The sequence below is a fragment of the Palaemon carinicauda genome, chromosome 25 (assembly GCF_036898095.1).
Source record: "Palaemon carinicauda isolate YSFRI2023 chromosome 25, ASM3689809v2, whole genome shotgun sequence".
Lineage (NCBI taxonomy): Eukaryota > Metazoa > Arthropoda > Malacostraca > Decapoda > Palaemonidae > Palaemon > Palaemon carinicauda.
This window is the reverse complement of record NC_090749.1, coordinates 49,544,985-49,552,484: the sequence shown is the minus strand read 5'-3', so window position 1 is coordinate 49,552,484 and position 7,500 is coordinate 49,544,985.

Sequence of the window (7,500 nt, the reverse complement as noted above, 5' to 3'; positions counted from 1 at the left end):
TTTATTGAACATATATATGTTTTTTGAGACTAGATTAGTATCTTCAATTCAGTCCACATAAATTAATTGGTAATGTTATGATGATCTATTGGGTATTCTAAAAGAACGTTTTAATATTGAGGGTGTTTTTTTTTTTTTGGCTATCATCGTGGTTTTGGGAACATGTTGGAAACGTCCCTTCTTGGCTATATGCTTGACTGGGGTTCAAGATCCACTCAAAGCTCGATAGTTTCTTGTAGTGTTTGCAACTTCACCATCCTTATGAGCTAAGGATGGGATGTTTGGGAGAGTCCATAGATCGACCTGCTGAGATGTAAACGAGCTAAATTCATATAGGCCCATTTCAAATTTATCCTACATGTCCAAGCTTATTGAAAAAATCATAAGTGAGCAATTGTGGGCTCATATTGATGAGTTAGAGGTATTCCCGGAAAATCAATCGGCCTAAAGAGCTAATCACTCTACAGAAACTACCTTATGCTCAATAATGAATGATATGATAGGTGTTCTTGATGTGGGAAATTGTGGAATTTTGATTGTTAGATCTTAGTGCTGCTTTTGATACTGTTGTGCACGAGTACTTACTTGACGACTTAAAGTCCATTGGAGTGAATGAGGAAGCACTGGAATTTTTTGCGAAGTTACTTAACGAATAGGAAGACTATTGTAGAAGTTTCTGGAAACCGATAAAGTGAGAAAATTCTTATGAAAGGTGTACCACAACGTAGTGTTCTGGTCCCCTATCTTGTTCAACATATATACTATCGAGCTATCACACATCTTGAAAAAACAAAAAGTGGGCTTCAAGCTATATGCAGATGATACTCAGTTCTACCTTTCAATTTCAACAACACAAGATACATAGAAGAGAATTGATGAGATAATGACTGAAATAAAAACATGGATGCAGAGGAAAAAGCTTAAATTAAATGATGATAAAACAAAATGTATGTTTTTTGGCATAAAGGTGGCTTTGAAGAATTACCAGTTATTTCAAGGTATAAAAATTGGTGACGCTGATATTAGAATTGTGCCTGTTGTGAAAAATTTGGGTGTACTGATAGACTGTAATTTGTCAATGAGGGATCGAATAGTAAACACAGTGAAAGTGTGTAACTATATCCTGAGAAACATAGCATTTGTTAGAAAATATTTAACAGAGGGCAGTACACAAATTTTAGTGATGAGTCACATAATATCAAGTCTGGGTTAATGCAATTCTCTGTATTAAAAATTGCCCAATACACTACTAAAAAAGCTTCAAAGTGTACAAAACCGGGCGGCTAGACTGATAAAAGGCATTAAACTTTAGGAGAGAATAACTCCTGCATTGATCGATCTATATTGGTTACCTGTTAAGGCTAGAATTGAATTTAAAATTTGCTCGTTTACTCACAAAGCATTTACAAGTGATAAGTGTAAATATCTTTGTGATTGCTTGGTCCCCTACCCTCAAGCTACCAGCGCTGTTGTAAGAGTTAGACGTGCCGATGACCCACATAGACTATTCGCAATTAGTGTGAATCATGCAATAGGAGGAAGAACGTTTAGTTATGCTGCACCGAGACTCTTTAACGACCTTCCACTCGATGTCAAGAATAGCAATAATGTGGCAGCTTTCAAGAAAAACCGGAAGACTTATCTTTTTAGAAAGTGTTATTATAGTGACCTGAAAACTATTAATCCTGAATACAAATGCTAGCGAAATAGCTGATAAGATACAGAGGAAAATATTAACTGGAAAGAAATTATTTTTCACACACCAAGGCCCGCCTGAACAGACTTTTAGTGCTCATCATATGTATATATGATCAGTCTCTAAGGCATTGTCCTTTCACTTGTCTCTGCCATTCATGCGTGACCTTTAAACCAAATACATAATGCACAATTTCCATCCGCAGATTATATGTAATATTAAAAGGGAAGAAAATAACTGTAGGCCTATGCCGTTCGTAGACGTTTTGATTTTAGACTAGAAAATTAATTTAATTTTTCCATTCTTAGAAATCCAACCAGTAATTTATCATTTAAAGGTTTCTATCTAGGCCATTTTAATGATATAAAGGGTTTCTATTTTCCTCTATGTAGCTCAGGTCACTATGAATATGCAGCCTGAGTACATAGAATATGAATTTACAAATTCGAAGAAATTACGGCTAATTTATGTTATCCTAATTTATCTTTTTTACTTTATGAATAAAGTTAACAAAGAGAAAAAACTTTTTAAGCTTCAATTTAGGCAAAAAGGAAACAATGATCAATACAGTTTGTTTACTATTTCGTGAAAGTGTTTTTAGATGTTATACAATTTAATTTTTTTTTTTTTTAGAAAATGTGCTGATGTAAAAATTATTGTTTAGGTATAGTTGCGCATTAAAAAAAGAATGAATCAAAATTAGCTCCAAAAATTACGATAAAGTGATATATATTGCATTCCATGTTCAGATTACATTCAACAAACATCGAAAATCTTATAGCAAACTAAAACTGCTAGAATGTTGATTTTTCATTGCCGATGATTCCTCTTGTTATTACTATAAAAATAAAGTAAGTAAAATTGTTAATTTATATGTAGGCTACTTAGGCAAAATATAAGGGATTTTTTTGTTTTGATATTTATACTAGTGTATGCCACCCGTCAAAAAATGACAACAAAACATATAAAAAGATGTGCACACGTACACGCATTCCCATAGTCCTCCTTTTCAAACAGGATATTACTATTCCCTCTCCCCCCACACCCTAGGGATAGAGAGAGACAGAGTAGTCATACGTTTGGTAATGCAGTCCAGCGTGACAGGAAAATATCTCTTCACACACACACACACACATATATATATATATATATATGTATATATATATATATATATATATGCACGTTATTTATGTATATATATATATATATATATATACTGTGTATATATATATATATATATATACATACTGTATATATATATATATATATATATGTTACAAGACACCTTCTCTTTTTTAGCCTATATAAGGGATGATATTTGGAAATGCATTTTATCGAGGCGGATAGTCTTGAAAATGAAGGGAAATTACATTGACATACGGTGAAAGGTGTGCGTGGAGCGAACGAAGTCAAGAACCATTGCTCTAGACGTTTCTTTGATCATATCCTTGTTGTTCATTGACTTACCAAATTTCAGAATCGATTGGGGAAATAGTCTGACCAGTAATCCATACTAAACTATAATCAATTCATTTTAGTGAGGCAGATTTGCAAAGACTCTTAGGGATGCCCTTTTAGGTCAGAAAAGTTTCCTAACGGGTTCCGACCAATCAGCAGTTAGGAAACTTTTTCCGAGCTAAAAGGGCACCTCTGCGAGTCGGTGCAAATCATCTGCCTCGCTCAAAAAAAATTACTCTAGATATAGAGGGCACTCAGTAGGGAGAATGTTGTACGTGTTTTATACATGCTCGTACATAGTAACGATTTTATTTTTTATCTTATCATACACTGTTTATTGACCAGCTTGTATGAACCTGAAAGCCTATGTTCAATATATTTTCTTTATTTTTGTGATGTTCTTGCTCCTGGTATTTAAGCTCGATGTCTGTTTGATGAAACAATGTTGCCAAGTGCGGAATTAAGAGGTTAATTACAGAAAAAATAAACCTACAGAGGATTCTCCATCATTTCAATTTTCGATTTCTGCTCTATTCTGTCTAGAGGGGGAAATGCATTGTTTTCAAGGTTAAAAACATTTTTTGGCAAATAAATCTGTTTTATATTTATAATATGAAGTCTATTTTATTATATCTGTTGATCTGCATTGTATATTGAACTGAAACTAACAAAGTATAGAAATTGTGAGTATATTTCTGGTTAATTTGGCGCATGTTTTGATAGTTTTCGGTACCATAGCGTCCAAATGTCGTTTTCCTTACCAGGCGGAATTTTTAGGTGGATCTAGTGGCAACATCGTGATAAAGTATGGTTGCATCCACCTCGCCTCTCGGTTACAACCTAACTGCTCGCTCGCACATTTGTGACCCCGGAGTGACCGCTCCCTCCCACCTGCCCACACTGCTGTTGCCTGATGTTTTAAAGATGCCGCCTACCGAACTTACCTCTTCGGTACACACACCACCTCAATGAAACTGCCAACCAATGCCACGCCAAGCAGTCTCATTTTGCTCTTTAAATGCACAGCGTACTTGTACTTTGATGTATTTTCTTTGAAATCTCATTGATTTGTCCTTGGATCATACCCCCAAATGTCAACTAAGTTTCGTTGAAATGGGTACAGTAGTTTTGACGTAATTTTGTTCACCATAAACAAATAAACTACAACATATTAGCCATTTACTTTAAATTGCGATTATTTTCAAAGTACTCCTGTATACTTATACTTTGATTTGTTGATCCAAAATGTTAGATTTATCCTTGGGTCATACCAAGCATGACTGCCAAGTTTGGTCAAAATCCGCTGTACGTTAGTGTTTGTGTGAAAGTTGCTTACAAATAAGAAATTAATAAACTAAAAAACAGACAGCAGTGAATATATAACCTTCGTAAAATATTCGAATTTCGCGAAGGCATTAATTGTACCAAAACAAACATTGTGGAATATTGAGATACTACCGCTTGAGAGTTATTGAGTCCTTTGACTTGCCAGACAGTGCTACATTGGATCCCTCTCCAGTTACGGATTATTTTGTCTTTACCTACACACATACACCGAATATTTTGGCCCATTCTTACCATATTCTTCTCTGTCCTTATACTCCTGAAAACACTGAGATTATCAAACAACTCTTCTTCAGTCAAGGGGTTAACTATTGTATTCTAATGTAATTGTTCAGTGGTTACATTCCTCTTGGTAAGGGTAGAAGAGAGACTTTAGCTATGATAAGCTGCTCTTCTAGGAGAAGGACTCTCCAAAATTAAGTCATTGTTATCTGGTCTTGGGTTGGGTCATAGCCTCAGTAGCATGACCTTCCACAGTCTTGGATTAGAGTTCTCTTGTTCGGGGGTATACTTGGGTATAGCGCTCTACCTTATTGCTCTTCCTCTTGGTTTTTAAGTTTTTATAGTTTGTATGTGGAGGATCTAAATTAATGTTATAGTTCCTGAAATATTTTATTTTGATTGGTCATTCTTCTATAGTAAATTATTTAGTTCATTGTTTCCTTTCCTTACAGGACTACATTTCCCTGTTGGAGCCCTTGGGCTTATAGCTACTAGGGTTATACCCAAGTTTATAATAATAATGCTAATAACTTTTACGTAACCCAAGGTGATAACTTAGATATAAGCCATAGTCTTTTTTCCAATAATCCTATATTAATTTCTTTTCTTAAATCTCTCTTACTAGGTATCATAAAAAAAAGCTTAATGAGATCCTCTTAGGTGTATTTCAATTGTGAGTCCAATGACGTCAACAATAGTTCGAAAGTTCTAATTTCTATCAGGTGTTTACACTTTTTCTTTCGATGATATAATTCAATTTTGAAGCTCATCATATAGTAGATGTCAATTTTTATAAACACGAACGCGCGCACACACACACACACGACACACACACACACGACACACACACACACACATATATATATATAATATATATATATATATATATATGCATATATACGTATATATATATATATATATATATGTATATGTGTGTATATATATGTATATATATATGTATATATATGGGTATATATCATATATATCATATATGTATATATATATATATATATATGTATATATATATATATATATATATATGAGAGAGAGAGAGAGAGAGAGAGAGAGAGAGAGAGAGAGAGAGAAAATATGTATGTTTGTGTAAAGTCACAATAGCTGACAATTGATAACCATGTAATATGTCTATTTGCAGTATATATATATATATATATATATATACTCTATGTATGTGTGTATGTATATATATATATATATATATATATGTATGTTTACATGATTAGGTATATTTTTAGAATCAATACTGAAAGGAGAATAATATATAGGAAAATCCTTTATGCCCAGGAAGCACATGACAAGTGTGAATGTTGCAAGTTCGTGTATATGTGAAGTAACATACATTATGAATGTTAAGATGCACTATGATGCATCCAGGATTCAGCAGCAAAATTATATTGTCATTTATTGGTAATGGAATTCCAATATATATATATATATATATATATATGTATATATATGTATATATATATTCATATGTATATTTATATATATATATATATATATATATATAAATATATATATATATATATGTATGTATATATATGTAAATATTTATATATTATATATTTATATACATATACAGTATACATATATATATATATATATATATATATATTATATATATATATATATATATGCATATATACATATATATGTATATATATTATTATTTATATGTATATATATATATAATATATATATTTGTGTAATTTATATATATATATATATACATATATATATATATATATATATACTGTATATGTATATATATTGTATATACATATATATATATATATATATATTTATACATATATGTATATAAACATATATATATATATATATATATATGCATGCAATATATACACACACACACACACATATATATATATATATATACTGTATATATATATATTTATATATATATATATATATATATATATAATTGTTGAGAGAGAGAGAGAGAGAGAGAGAGAGAGAGAGAGAGAGAGAGAGAGGATGTCGATCCTTCTGAGTAGGTGTATGAATATGACAGTTATATTAAAGTTTCTTTTTTCTTCTACGGATTTCCTCTCTTTTGGGAAACTTCGTAAATTTTATTTGCAGGCACAGGTCTACCTAAAGATGAATAGAGTTAGTCAGGGGCAATGATGAAAGGAAATATACGGCTGCTATGAAAGGCTGAGAGGACCGGATGAATAGTAACTAAGAGTGTCCTAATTGTTTTTATGGGTTATAAAGACTTTTGTACTATTGGGTCAGATAGGGAAATGCTGTCAGCATGAATGCAGTCCTAGGTTGGTCGATTGAACATTTTTTAGATATTTGGATGTGGAAGGTGGAAGAAAGGTAAAGGAAGAAATGAAGTGGTTATTTTAATGTTGAAGATCGCCTCTGGAAGTGAGGAAAGACATCAATAGTTGATGAGATTACAAGTGACTTGTTGCAGTGTGGTTGTGATTGAGTGGTTGACCAGGGTTAATCTGGTATGTTTGGGTGAGGGAAAGTTTCCAAAGGAATGATTGACAGGTGTAGTTGTGTCGTTGTGTGAGGTTGAAAGAGATAATTGACTAATATTTATACTATTCTAACGTTCCTTAGTATAGAGCGAAGATGTATGGCTTTGGGTAAGATAAAGACTGTGTAGATCAAATGTTTTTAAAGGAAAAATTATTAAAGAAACTTAGCCCAAATCTGATGGTAGAATCAGTACAGACTCAATGTGTAGGTTGTGGAAAATCTATAGTTTCTTGGGGGTTGAGGGC